The sequence below is a fragment of the Drosophila miranda genome (assembly GCF_003369915.1).
Source record: "Drosophila miranda strain MSH22 chromosome Y unlocalized genomic scaffold, D.miranda_PacBio2.1 Contig_Y1_pilon, whole genome shotgun sequence".
NCBI classification, from domain to species: Eukaryota; Metazoa; Arthropoda; class Insecta; order Diptera; family Drosophilidae; genus Drosophila; species Drosophila miranda.
This window is the reverse complement of record NW_022881603.1, coordinates 6,878,316-6,893,903: the sequence shown is the minus strand read 5'-3', so window position 1 is coordinate 6,893,903 and position 15,588 is coordinate 6,878,316. Positions and strand designations below refer to the sequence as shown.

Genomic DNA, 15,588 nt, shown 5'->3' with positions numbered 1-15,588 from the left:
ACGGAGCTGGTGTCCGATGTACTAAAACAGAGTCACGAACAGTCGCTAGCAGCTCATAGCGGCATTAATAAAACGTTGGAGAGAGTTCGACGTTATTATTATTGGCCAAGTTTAGTAACCGATGTGAGAGCGTTCATAAACAGCTGTTCGGTCTGCAAGTGCACCAAGTACCCGAATCGTTCGTTACGACCCCCATTAGCTCCAGTGAAGGAAACTCAACGAGTGTTTCAGAAGTTGTTTGTGGATTTCCTGGGTCCGTATCCACGAAGCAAATCCGGAAATATCGGTATCTTCGTTGTTTTGGACCATCTTTCAAAATATCCGTTTTTAAAACCCGTAAAGAAATTTACAGCGGAGGCGATAACTCGATTCATGGAAGAGGACCTATTCCATTGCTTCGGGGTACCCGAAGTGGTTGTGTCCGACAATGGAGTACAATTTAAGTCCCATCACTTCAATTCGCTGTTGAAAAAGTACAATGTGCAGCATTTTTATACGGCTGTGTACGCACCTCAAGCCAACGCATCGGAACGCGTTAACAGATCCGTTATTGCCGCCATTAAAGCTTACATCAAGCCAGATCAAACTAATTGGGATGAGCAGCTTAGTTCTATTAGTTGTGCCTTACGATCTAGTCTGCATTCAGCCCTAAACGACAGCCCCTATCGGGTTGCATTTGGACAGCACATGATCACCAATGGAGACACCTATCAGCTCTTACGAAATTTGCAGGTTTTAGAAGATCGTACCGTGAGTTTTGGCCGGGAAGATTCGTTTGATGTGATTCGAAAAACAGCCCAACGAACAATACAAAAACAACACCAACGAAACGAACAGCAGTACAACCTTCGAAGTCGTGAAGTGGCGTTCAAAGTTGGCCAGGAGGTCTACAGACGCAACTTTCAGCAGAGCAATTTCGTTAAAGGTTTCAGCGCAAAACTAGCTCCTACTTTTGTAAAAGCTAGAATAAAACGTAGGCTTGGTCACAGTTATTACGAGTTGGAAGATCCCCAAGGTAGACTTATCGGAAAATACCACGCTAAAGACATAAAGCAGTGACCATCCTAATACAGGTTAACGGTTTTCCTCCAAGCGTCTATCACCCTTTGATGTGATTAACACCAAAGTGTGATCTTGGCCGGGGGGATTTGTAGTGGTCGCTTGTCGGGCGGATAGGAAAGCATATTTGTGTTCTTCGCCTGAAAGTATGCCCGATGGTATTTGTACAATTTATATATTTATGTATATAATATATATATAAATATATTTATATATATTGTATTATTTATACAAGTATATATCACACCTCACCGAGATACTTATTAATTATTAAGTTTAGTCCCCATAGTTAGTGTATAGTTAGGTTGGCTTAATTTCTTGTTGTGGTGTTACATGTTAAATGTTCCTGGTCGTGTGAGGGCTAGCGCCATCTAGGGTTGACATTAAGAATATGCTTAAAAACGAACAAAAAATCTCCCCACCATGTCCATAACCATTCAAGGTGAATGGCGAAGGATCGTGCAAAGGCAGATCCGGAGAACAAAATTTTTGTTGGTCAGTAGATCCGCCCAAATCTTTCTTTCTCCTCGTGGCCGTACAAGCATTCAGTTGCGCGGTGAGAAAAAAAAATAATAAAAATAAAATTAAACCGCCGTAAATAACCGTGGTGTGAAACCAAAGTGCACTCGATCGGGAAAAAAGAACCCAAGAAAGCAGATTGGGCTCTAATCGAAAACGTGAGTACCGGCCTTCGACAGTGCTAGGAGCCTCGAAGTTAGATTTTCCGACTTTTTCTGTAGTTTCCGCTTGGAGGTGAGCAGCCCCAACACAAAAAAAAAAAAAAAAAAAACACCTGGAGAAAGAAGGAATTAGCACCTCAACCCCATCCCCCTATTTTCGCAGTGCCAGTTCCAACCGGGTAAATATGTGCATGGAGTAACTGTTAGAAAAAGTAGCCTGATCAGTATTTTCAAATTCCACATTAGAATCGGCACTTAGTTTGGGAATTATCCAAAAGCTGCAGCCCGAGCTTTAAGCCCCCGCACTACGAACCAGCTGATCCACCAAGTCGCGGGCAGTGAACTTTGGCTGCGCGAGACGAGGACAGCCGTCTGAACGGGCTTAGTGCGGCGAAGTGGCGTAACCGTTTCGCATTCAAAACCGGGCCAAGAAACGGAAACCGGTGCTGGCAGTCAGCGTAGGCCCGAAGCCGCTTAAATGTTCCTACCGGGCGGGAAAAAATAGTGCACCACGTGTGTACATAACCTCCCGGCGACCCCTAGTGGTATCGCCTCTCTTGTTCGTCTCGTGATTCGGCCTAGCTGTTCCAAACGTTTATTTAAAGTGCAGTGGAGGCCAGCGTTTGTCTTATGTGCACGTTAGTGTCATTATGTAGGCTGAATGAAAACTGTAAGAGATGTGCTCACATACATATGTATACACCGCCCACTGAAAGCCACTGAGGACAGTAAGATCCCACCGTGACTCGCATTCCCTTGAACCTCGCAGTCCGTTGATATGTCTGTTTTTGTGTAGTTGGATATACTTAGTGTTAATTGTAACAGAAAAAAAAACCAGAAAAAAAACCCACCAACACATGGAAAGTTTGAAAATGCATTTGATAAAAGCTTAAAAGTTTGAGCTTAAAAGCGTCCGCTCGGCCGGGTCCCCTCCGCGAGCTTATGCCATGCAGCACGCGCTGTACGATTTTGTTTTTGGTTTGCAGGTAAAAGTTTAATGCACCCACACACAGCCACACGCCCAGCTACGAAAGATCTTTCGCCGCGGGAACACAAACAAAAACTGAGTGAGCTTTATAATATACCAACAACATTACATTTTATTGCCTCCCAAAATTCCGCGAGCGTGGCAAAAGCTTCGTTCTTTTTTGCTAGAGCTGTTTGTCGGTCGTTGACCTCACACTTTTAAAGTAGTCACAGCTGATTGGCCTTCTGCCTTTACAATACGCTTGGTAGAACGAATAGTATGTCCAACTACTCCCTGAAGCCGATGTGCTGGGACATGTGTACCTATATTGCGCTATAGTATTATCTTTCTATCTAAGGAAAAATCATTAGTTTATATCGCGCTATAAAATATCGTATATGCACTTATAACTATTTACACTTATCGTATTTATTTATCTAAATATTCCCTAGTAATAATAGCTATATCTCTTGTGACGCTTTTCGTTCCTCCTTTTGTCAATTTAGTCTTGTCTTGGAGTTCTCGGTTAGTGTTTCTTTTTTCTTGTAACATGAATATAGTATCTGAATATAGTTTCTAATAAAATGATTGTTAAGATGAATATGTGCTAGACGTTACCGCATTTGGGGGAACCATGCCGCTCGTGAGCGAAATAGGATGACCAATACCGGACACTCCAGGGATCCTGATATTATTATTGGCTCTTTCAGGATCATGGTAGGGTGGGCGTGGCACGACTCCGTGCCAGCAAAACAGAGATGTCCGCCGCGGTGGTAGATCCCTACTCCTTCTCTGCACTATCTTTGCCCCACTATACTTTCCGTACCCCTAACGATCCTTTCCTTGTCTGTCCCCCTCCCATTACCAAAAAGAGTACGCGAATTTTAATAAAATAATACCAGCAGGAGCGAAGCAACCTAACTGGAGGGTTACCCTAAAGAACCCATCCCCATTTCCGACCAGAGATCAGCCGTGGAAGCGAGCGCGTACTCCTTCTCAGTTAGCCGACCACCAGCTTCATCGTGCGAAGATTCTCTTCGTTACTCGTTACAGGACCGCTGTGGGAGTGGAGAAACTCAATTGGAGTAAATAAAGGCTTGACAAATTAGCCAAAGTCGAGGCATAAAATATAAATGAATATCGATGCGACGGAGGATTTATGGTCTGAGAAGAACAATTTTTATTTAAATTGAGTTTATTCCAGTTTCATACAGAATCTTACAGATCTTTGGAACATTTAAGCATTTGTTGTTTCCTCCAATGTTACTTTACTCTAATTTGTAGTTTCTAAGGCACTTAATATATGTATCTGCAGAGGCCTGAACAGAAGCCACCGCTGTTGCATGGACACTCGGATCAAATGAATGTAAAGTGCACTCTGCACTTTATTGTAAATATAAACGAGGGGGAACGTTTTGAGTTGCTGCGGACACCGCAACTCTACAGTTATACCTGATACTAAGTCAGTATGGCTCTCCTCCGGCAGACGCTGCTAATATTAAACGACACGACAAAGAGTGCGTGCGAGAGAGACAGAAAATCAGTCTGAGCGTGACGTTGGGCGCTGCGTAGCCACTGCAAATTGATTTGTTCCTTTTGGCTATAAAAATTATCTGATCTGGTCCAGATTCAGCAATCCGATAGATATGGTCGTTATCTATGATTCTGCGTTTTTAGTTTTCTCGAATCTGCAATATTGTGGATGCAACAGATTTTCGTCCTTTGTGGGGGCGGAAGGGGGTGGGGCGAAATTCTGAGATATACGTTTTATAGTGAGATCCAACAGAAGTGCGGATACCAAATTTGGTTACTCTAGCCTTAATAGTCTCTGAGATTTGTGGATGCCCCAGATTTTCGTCCTTTGCGGGGGCGGAAGGTGGTGTGGCGAAATTTGGACACGAAACGGTCAAGGTCCGATATCACAGGAGTGTGGATACCAAATTTGGTTGCTCTGGCTATTATCGGTTCTGAGATCCTTGAACTCATATTTTGCAATTGGCAAAACCGACCATGAAACCTGTGTGTTAGAGAGAGACAGCGCGAGAAAGAATGAAATTGTTTTCTTGATTCTGGCTATAATAATTATACGATCTGGTTGAGATCTTACATTCTAAAACATATAGTCATCCTCTACGATTCTGCGTTTTTGGTTTTATCGTATCTTTAAAAATGGGGATGCCACAGATTTTCGTCCTTTGTGGGAGCGGAAGTGGGCGGGGCGAAGTTTTGAAATATTTTTGTAGCAGTGACATATCACAGAAGTCTGGATCCAAGACATCGTTACTCTAGCTCTTATAGTCTTTGAGCACTAGGCGCTGAAGGGGACGGACGGACGGACAGACGGACAGACAGACAGGGCTCAATCGACTCGGCTATTGATGCTGATCAAGAATATATATACTTTATGGGGTCGGAAACGATTCCTTCTGGACGTTACACACATCCACTTTTACCACAAATCTAATATACCCCAATACTCATTTTGAGTATCGGGTATAAAAATGACATTGACGTCGTTGACGATAGTGCCCGCCCATCTAGCCCATTGTAAATCTAGCTAAAACGAGCCCACGCGGTACATAGCGATTTTATTTTACATATTAAAATAATTTTTAAAAAGGTATAACAAATTGGTAAAAATGCTTTTTTGTTCATGAAAAGCTTACAAATAATACAGTGACCAATAAAAGTCTAAGCATCACACCCATTTAATTAATTGTACATATTCAGAATGGGTGTCAGGCTTAGACTTTGTGGGTCACGGTCAATGGTATGTAGTTCTATGGATTATGCATCACATTTAGCCAATTTCTGAAGAGCGCTCTTGGCAGCAGCCAATTTGGCTTGGTCCTTGTTGGAGCCGAAACCAGTGTCCCGAATGGTCTTCTCCATGCAGGTGAACTGGCAGTACATCATCACAACGTCCTTGTCTACCAGGGGCGGACCGTAGACGGGATTGGCCAGCTTGTGCTCATGGAGCTGACGAATCGGGCTGATGGGTATATTCTGGGAGAATTCCTTCAGCTCGGGCTCAAACAAATGGTAGATCATCTGCCAGGTTGTCTGCAGATCCCGGCAATCCAGGTAGACGGCCGCGATAAGGGCATCCAGGACATCGCCTAAAGCCTTGGGGACATCTACGTTTTGCGCCAAGTTGAAAGCACCGATGCGTGGACCGTCTTCCGACTCATTTTCCATGGCCATCTCCACTTCATCGTCCAAGTCCAGAATAACGGGCTGCACATCTCTCTCCTCGATCAGAAAACGTACATGATTCGTGACTCTGTGTCCCTGGCTCCCTTGGAATTTCACAAACTTGCTGATGGTCTCAGATAGCAACGCGTTCTCTGCCAGAATGAAGAGGTGCAGTTTGTGGCGCACGCAGATGCATCCCAGTGTCATGTTATTGACCAATGCCGAGCGCAGATCCGTGAGCTCGCCCGGACGCAGCTTGGTATTGTTTAAGAAAATGTATGCAGAGATGAGAAAATCGAGTATGGCATCGCCAATGAACTCCAGCTCCTGGTAGCAGCCGGTCAAGCGATTGGTGGGAAATGACGGATGCGTCAGGGCCTGCAAGAGGTAGCCCCGATCCCGGAATTCGTAGCCCAGATTCTGCTCTAAATAGGAGTGCTTGATCAGGAAGCCATCAATATCGTCAGGGCTCGCGTTGGCTCGCATCTTGGTGCTCTTCTACTGAAGATCGAGCAGCTGCGACAATGGCTTATCAACGTCCGGCTTGCAAATGCCGAAGTATTCCAGCATGCGGAAGCCATGTTGCAATCCATAGTTTCTCACAACGACTCCCAGAAGGGCCTCCAGAGTGTCAGCCACCACCTTGTTCTGAAGAGCGACCTCACCAAAGAAGTAGTTCACGCCGGAGGAGAAGTCCCGGCCGGGATAATAGCCTTGCTGATTGCTCTTGCAACCTTGCACAAAGCGACGATAGGTATCCTCGTTGCAACGACCTGCCAGAATCTCCTCGTCACTAAGGGCCAGATTGAAGAGATTATGGGGACCAATCAGTTTGGCAAAGCTCGGCTGCTCCGTCCACACATCCAAGACATCTTCGGGCAGATTAATGCTGGGCGGAAGCCACGTTACTCTGGGGTCGAACAGACTGCAGCTAATACGACTGGGAATATCCGTCTCCCTGAGTCAATACATCAGGTTCTTGTTGGACACCAGCCTCGACTTGACCTGCAAGGGCGTGCCTTCGTTCCAGTCGGGATACCTGCTGGCCAGGTAAAGACTGGCACTCATCTTGAGAAACGAGTCACCCAACAGCTCCGCTCGCTCCATATCATAAACATCGGCAGATCCCGCTGTGGTGATGGCCGCCAGGAACTCACCCTGGTGGGCCGGAGTGATGTGATCATCGGAGACGCTCTTCATCAGAACCGGCAACACATTCAACGACTGTGGTTTGGGAGCTGAGCTGGTCGGCGGGAGCAGGGCAGGCCGGGCGGCAGGGGGAATTGCTGGACTCCTGGTCTCATAGATGTTCCCTTTAGGCATCTTGAACTGCGTCTCCAGCCAGAACTCCCTGTCGTCCTGCTCCATTTTGTCGAGAGACGCCACTTGGCCGGATATAAAATTGTTGTAATAGTTCAACTCCACGGTATAGGCGGACATGATGTTCCGGGGTAGGTCTACAGGTTCCAGGTACTGCTGCCACGAATGTTGTAAGTCGCGTATCTGCAGTGTCTTCATCCCAATCTCTACTTCTTTGATGGGTAGGGGCTCCAGAATGGAGCGTGACCCTTCTTCATAATCATTGGGAACGGCATTGCCATGGGAATCCACATTGCGGCGCAACGACCAGTCGATCTCCAAGAGCTTTGGCCTATAGTCAACTCCATTTTGAGGCAGATGTTGCAGCCCCAGGTAGGTATTGAAGCGTTGTCGTAATGCCTCAGAATGCAGCATGAAGTGGAGCCGGTTCAAGATGCTGGGTAGAAACACTGCTTTTATCCAGAGGTCGCCGGGGAAATCGAAATTAAATCAGAGCTCCGGAATGAGGATGATCTTGACCCTGGCCTTGCTCTGGGCCGACGTCTTGCCCCGCTGCTGGACATAGAAGTTCAGTTGCTCCGTAAGCTCGCGCACCTCGATCAGGAACTGGTCCATGCGAACAATTCCTTCGATGTCATCGCCATACTTGGACGTGGTGAACTCGCCATAGCTCGTGTTCTGGTGGTTGCTTTCCATCAGGCTGCTCGGAGTCAGGTCACTGCGCACCTTGTGCACGAGCATTCGCTTGCTCGCGAAATTGGCATACCACTGAGTCACAATTTTCCCCTCATAGTCCTCTGGACGCGGCGCTCGCTGTTCCTTGCGCTGCTTCACACTGACAGGCTTCGGGGTGGGCAGACGCTGGAACTGACGGACCAGCGGCCAGTCCACCACATTCTGATACTCTGCGCCCACGGCTAGAGGCACGATCAGGTAGGAGTTGTCCTTGCCTCGACGATCCAGTACAAAGCAGGGATGCCAGATCTTCAACAGATCGCGGAACAGCATTCCATGGAACTGATGCAGTTGCTCCAGCTGCTCCGCACTTGCAATAACCAGCTCTCGCGGGTGCTCCCTAACCTGCACATGCAATGGGCCCTGGTTGCAGAACAGCGGCATCTTCGAGAGAGGCGGCAGCTGCTTCCTCAGCAGCAACGCAAAGTTCCTACCCGACAGCATGTTGTCGTGGATGTGCTCTGTGTAGTCGTTGCGCTCGAACTGCGGCTCCAAAATGATCTCATAGGCATAACAGACTTCACCCACCCGTGGCCGGCAATCGTAGAACTCCGTCGGACAAGATGTCTTGAAGGTAGTTTGTGTCTCCGGCTTGAGTTTCTGCTTGTTTACCGTATCGATAACTAAAAGCACCCAAGGAGGAGAATGATTAAACAGAATTTTGATTGAATAAGACTCACCATCGTCGCTGTATTTCTTCCAGTGGTCAAAGTGAAAGTCGGTTATCGCCGTCACCCGGTCCTTAGGCGTGACGGGTAGGAAACGCTCGTTGAGCTCCCCCGTGGAGTACAGTTTAATGCAGGTCTTAAAGGCTGCCGATATTTTTGCCGCCTTAACGGAAGTCATGGGATCGCTCTGGAATGATTCGAACATGATTACTGACTGTCGACGCTGGGTAGTCCATTTTGGGCTTACATAAATTTTATCCCGCACGGACGAGCTGAGTGGAAGTTCGATAGAGACGACTTCTTTGCTTGCGGCCTGTGTGCCAAAGAGTTCCCGCTTCTGGTCCCAACTGATAAGTGTGATCCAGGGCTCCACAAAGCCGAATGCATCCGAGGGCAGGCTCTGGCAGTAGCGGTGGAGCAGCATCAGGGCACTGCTAGGCAGCAGCACGGCACCTTTTTCGTTTATAAATGGTGGGATCAATTCGTGGAAGTGATCGGCTATCTCTTGCATCAGGGGTTCGGACCGATCCAGGACGCGATCCTTTAAATACTTTCCGATGTCGGTATGGGCTTGGCGATATTGATTGATTTGTTGGTTGGTTTTTATGCGGTCAAGCTCTGAGGAAAAAAGCACAAACTGGGCCTCCTTGGATCGAGCCCTCCCCTTCGTCTGCACGTACATGTTAAATGTCTTTAAAGGATCCAAGATCAACACGTAATTGCAGGCCTTTACATCGATGCCTTCCTCTAGAACGCTCGAACAGACCATCAGGTTGGCTTCGCCATCCCTAAATTGATGAATGGCCTTTGATGGGGATTGCGACAGGGGAGAATAATATACTTTTAATATAATGTTCTGTGCTGAGGCCCGAGGCATAACGTACCGACTTTTGCCACTTGCGCTCCAGGACGCTCTCACAATCCGCTGAAACTGAGTTGCGGCCCACCATAAACTGCGGCACGAGAACATCGCGCAGCGCCGGAATAACCGCAATGAACTTCTTCAACAATTGGTATATGCATTTGCTCGTATACCGGCGCTCAACGAAGACCAAGCAGCAAATATCCTTGGCATCCTTGCCCGAGAACGTTTTCTGCACGTAATGCAAAAATCTCTGCACCTTGGGAGTCGAAAAGTTCATGGTTTCCTCCGTGTGGACTGCGTCATCGGGTTCCGTATCATCGTCGACCAAATCGCGAAGCTCTTTTTTTAGCATGTGATTGATCCGGTTACACAGACAGATGGCCAACTTATATATGTGGGTCAGGGCAAGGGTTTCCGACTGATGCAGCTTGATTTCAAACTCTAGAATCACCGATACTATGGCCATGGCTGCCGCATATACGCCGTAGTGCTCCAGCTGGTACTGGAAGTCGTTGAGCAGAGTCTTTATATATCCTTTCTTGTGCGGATCGCGGGGGGTCGACAGTCCCTTGGAATAGCGCGTAGGCTGTTTGCCAATCTCCAAATCGTCTAGGCGTACGTAAAAGTGCTCAATGCATCTATGTATGGCGTGCCCGATCACAAGGCTCCCCACTTGGTCTGGATAAGTCACTAAACACTCCCTTGGTTTGGTGGAGTAGCTGCAAAAAATAAACAGAACTGCTATAGCGTGATTTCTTCTATGGAAAGGACTTAAAAGGTCTCACAGCATCACGTTTTTCAATTCCTCCGTGTCGGACACGGTGATGATATTGCTTCTGTAGGTCGTCTCCAGCTCTCTGAGCTTTTGAGCGACCAGCTTAAATTCGTTGCCTTTAATGAGTACACCCGTCAGTCCCAAAACGCGCGGCAGTGGCGTGTTTCGGTCAGCGAGTTAAAACAGATGCATGAACTCATGGTAGGGATGGTGGCCAGTGCCATGGTGGCACTCGTCTATAATCACGATGCTCACAGAGCTCAGCTCCAAGTACTTCTGGGTGACCATATTCAACATGACTTGGGCTGTGCCCACCAGAACCTATTGTCGTTGCAAGATATAAGAAAATTCAATTAGAAAAAAAGTCAGGGCCAAATTTGTAAAGCACTTGGAAGCACAAATACTAGTGCATCCGTTCTATATAAACGAATATCAGAAATGCATATTGGTTTGATGAGGCGTCATGAGCTCGACACTAACTTGGCTATCGCTTATTTCGTGGCTCCATCTTATCTTCGACCAGTCGTCGACGCCCTGCTCCCCCACAAAGAACCCCACTTTGAGATTTGAGAACTTCCTCACGGCCATTGCCTGCTGGCGGGCTAGCTCGACTGTATTGCACATAAATATAGCTCGTTTTCCGCCCTCCTCGATTGATCTGTAGGAGTGTAAACAAATCCGAGAATTCAGTTCAACAGCTACATATGTATTTGCATATGCAGGCACAAGCTCGCCAACTAAGATGATTGCTGACGTGGCTATAATTACACAGTAGGTTTTTCTGGATGTGGCCAGCTACTAGCTTAGGGGATTTACATTTTTTTTCCAGTCACCGTTCTCCGTGTGCGGAAAACACCGCGATGGACGCGCAGGTTGACCGTCAAATGTCTCGCCTCACCTTTGTTTTAATTGAACTTTGTTCCACCGATATTTTGTATTGAACAAGTATTTGATCAGATAAGATAATAAATTCCAAGAGTTGAATAAATAAATTGCCAAAAAATTGGCATTTAAATAATATACCGTAAATATACTGACGAATTCAAGTTCTATTTTACATACATATTCCTCGTTTATGATATTCCGTGGAATATTACTAGCTATATAGAACATTAAGCCATGCCCACATAATTTTATCCGATTAGTGAATCTATTTGCGAATTGACTAGTTTATTTTAAACACTTGCTTTTATTGGATCTTGTCTAAAAGAAGGTATTAGTCCTTGCTTTTGTTGTATTTTGACTTAAACAAGGTTTAAACAAAATAGTTCAACAAAAAAACAGTCGCAGTGTTGCTGGTATTTAAAGACATGATGCGTGTATAGCCCTTTGTATACCCTGTTTTCCAAAATGTTTTTAAAATTGATGAAGAAATTTTCTCAAATTGATATGTGTTAGACATATTCATGCATGATTATTCTTGGTCTCTGTAGAAAGAAATCGTTGAAATAGGTTTAAATATTCCAGAAGGGTATTTTATTGTTGCTATCGATAAACGGGAAAACTGCCAACTGCTGAAAAACTGCACCTCGAATGAAATGCTGCTGGACTGCCAACCTGCTTTAAGTAGAGCGCAAAGTATGAAAGTGAATGAAAAAAACAACAATTTAAAAAAAAAAAATGTATTTAAATAATATATTAAAATAATTTAAATATTTTTATTTAAAATAAACTTTAAATTTAAGCCCAGCTATGGTTAACAAACGAATCAAACGCAGCTGTACAAGTACACTTTCAAGTTCAAGTGCGGCTTGGAAGTGCAGTAATTCTTATCAGCAAACAACTTTGCATTAGCTTCCGGATTTGAACAGTTAATTTATTCAAAATGCAGTTAATTTATTTCGTTGGCGATCTCAGTTTAATTTTGATTGCAATGTGCATGGTTCGGAGAATACGACTCACAATGGAAAACTATTTCGTTTTACTGCTGATTCTTTTGGCTGTACCTTGGTCCTTTGAGGCCACCCCCAAGCTTAAGCCAACCAAGGCTGCCATTATAGACTTGAAGAACAAAACTGAAGTAGTACCGTCAAGTAGCATGTCCACTGCCAATGTCACAGCCGTGCACGTTGGCAGAAGTCCACATTGATCAGCACAAAACCATTCGCATTAGCAAAGGAGATCTGGATGATTTATTGGACGTTTATATGGGTAAAATAGCAGAGAGTGCAGCCACTATCAAAGACAGAGGAAATGAAATAAACAAGCTTCAAACCAAGGAACACACTGACGACGATCTACTGAAGAGATTTGAGAATCTCACAGAATATACAGCCAAACTGAAGGAAAAGGCGGATCAAATCAAGGAACTCGAGCAGAAGGTCAAGGTCTACGAGACCAGATTGAAGAGGAAACAGCACGTGTTGACTGATTTAAGAAAACAGAACACCTCCAGTGCGGCATTGATCGATCATCTGAGAGCCAAAGTCGTATATTTTGAAGGTAAATTCAGGGAGAAGAAGGACGACCTGTTGGCAGACTGGGAGGCAGCCACCACCTCTTGTATGCCCTACGGCATGTCGTCTGGGATTCATTTGATCCATTTGCCAGGGTTCCTGCCCTTTCTGGTGTCCTGTGAGGGTCTCACGGCCGCCGGTCCTGGATGGATGGCTATTCACCGTCGACTGGATGGCTCTGTGAACTTCTATCGCAACTGGGATCAGTACAGGAAAAGGGTTTGGCAAGCTCAACGGGGAGTTCTTTATTGGCCTCAAAAAACTGCACCGCCTGACCAGCTCCCAGCCTCATGAGCTCTACATAAGCTCGGGTATTATCAAGGAAATTCCAGCGACGCGTTACGCACCCATGACAAGATGAAATTCTCAACCTTCGATAGGGATAACGATGAATTTACGCATATGAATTGCGCCGAGTATCACCACGGAGCCTGGTGGTACGACTTCTGTTCGCGAAGGTAATTCATCCGTCCACTGAGTATCACACAAACACATACGAATTATTCAGTTAATATCCTCTTCCCATAGCAATTTGAATGGCAAGTACTTCAAGGGCGAGATGGACAATGTCCAGGTCATTTTCTGGGAGCAATGGAATAGCTTCAAGTCTCTGAGATGCGTACAGATGCTAGTCCGTCCAAAGAGCCAAATGGAGCTGAACGATTTACCGAGGACCAAGCGTACAGTACCCCTAAAAATTTATTAAAATGAATCCCTCCATCAGCTCAACACACACGAATGCCCATTATTTTTAATAATTTACGCGTATTATGTTTGTTTCTAGAGGCTTTAAGAGCATTGTTAAACCAGATAAATCTCAATACGAAGCCGAGCGCCAAACGCCGAACCCCATTCGTCTTTGTTATTTACTCTTCCGACGCCCGCCCCCCCGCCACCATTCGACAGTTGATTAGCTTTCGATTTTTCGCCCTCTCCTCTCCCGGGTACAATAATTACTTCGTTATAGTTCACTGCAGTTCGCTGCTCTAAACATTTGTTTATTCGCGCACAAGTGATTAGTGCAATTAATTCTCATTTTCATTTTCATTTTCATTTTCATTTGTGCTCGCTTTTCGTTCGCTGTTGCAACAATTTAATGAAATCTAATTGAGCTCTGACTCTGGTCTTGAAGGGCTTCTATGGGCCTGGTCTGGTCTGCCCCCACCATTTGTCACTTTCACTTTTATTGCCGAGGGACCGCTGTGGGAGTGGAGAAACTCAATTGGAGTAAATAAAGGCTTGACAAATTAGCCAAAGTCGAGGCATAAAATATAAATGAATATCGATGCGACGGAGGATTTATGGTCTGAGAAGAACAATTTTTATTTAAATTGAGTTTATTCCAGTTTCATACAGAATCTTACAGATCTTTGGAACATTTAAACATTTGTTGTTTCCTCCAATGTTACTTTACTCTAAATTGTAGTTTCTAAGGCACTTAAGATATGTATCTGCAGAGGCCTGAACAGAAGCCACCGCTGTTGCATGGACACTCGGATCAAATGAATGTAGAGTGCACTCTGCACTTTATTGTAAATATAAACGAGGGGGAACGTTGTGAGTTGCTGCGGACACCGCAACTCTACAGTTATACCCGATACTAAGTCAGTATGGCTCTCCTCCGGCAGACGCTGCTAATATTAAACGACACGACAAAGAGTGCGTGCGAGAGAGACAGAAAATCAGTCTGAGCGTGACGTTGGGCGCTGCGTAGCCACTGCAAATTGATTTGTTCCTTTTGGCTATAAAAATTATCTGATCTGGTCCAGATTCAGCAATCTGATAGATATGGTCGTTATCTATGATTCTGCGTTTTTAGTTTTCTCGAATCTGCAATATTGTGGATGCAAAAGATTTTCGTTCTTTGTGGGGGCGGAAGGGGGTGGGGCGAAATTCTGAGATATACGTTTTATAGATAGATCTAACAGAAGTGCGGATACCAAATTTGGTTACTCTAGCCTTAATAGTCTCTGAGATTTGTGGATGCCCCAGATTTTCGTCCTTTGCGGGGGCGGAAGGTGGTGTGGCGAAATTTGGACACGAAACGGTCAAGGTCCGATATCACAGGAGTGTGGATACCAAATTTGGTTGCTCTGGCTATTATCGGTTCTGAGATCCTTGAACTCATATTTTGCAATTGGCAAAACCGACCATGAAACCTGTGTGTTTGAGAGTGACAGCGCGAGAAAGAATGAAATTGTTTTCTTGATTCTGGCTATAATAATTATACGATCTGGTTGAGATCTTACATTCTAAAACATATAGTCATCCTCTACGATTCTGCGTTTTTGGTTTTATCGTATCTTTAAAAATGTGGATGCCACAGATTTTCGTCCTTTGTGGGAGCGGAAGTGGGCGGGGCGAAGTTTTGAAATATTTTTGTAGCAGTGACATATCACAGAAGTCTGGATCCAAAACATCGTTGCTCTAGCTCTTATAGTCTTTGAGCACTAGGCGCTGAAGGGGACGGACGGACGGACGGACGGACGGACGGACAGACGGACAGACAGACAGGGCTCAATCGACTCGGCTATTGATGCTGATCAAGAATATATATACTTTATGGGGTCGGAAACGATTCCTTCTGGACGTTACACACATCCACTTTTACCACAAATCTAATATACCCCAATCTGGTCTGATGAGCTCGTGAGGGGGCTCAAAGGGGGCCTAGCTGAGGCCACCGGACGGGTCGCAGGTTGCGGATAGCGAACGACCTACCTATATACAGGTCATATAGGTAGGTCAGCTGCGAATAATCGGACATCCCTAGGGAGAGTACCGAAAATAAGCAGCCCCGGACAGCCAGCGGGTGTTCGCGAAGTAGCAACACTGACGATGCGCTTGTGGTGCCGCCTTGTATAAGTA

General features: G+C 45.5%; 2 pseudogenes; one reads left to right on the top strand and one right to left on the bottom strand.

The window, feature by feature from the left end:
* Positions 1-5,285: 5,285 nt before the first annotated feature.
* Positions 5,286-12,259, bottom strand: LOC117190387 (annotated as a pseudogene).
* LOC117190834 lies at positions 12,075-13,657 on the top strand (annotated as a pseudogene).
* Positions 13,658-15,588: the final 1,931 nt, after the last annotated feature.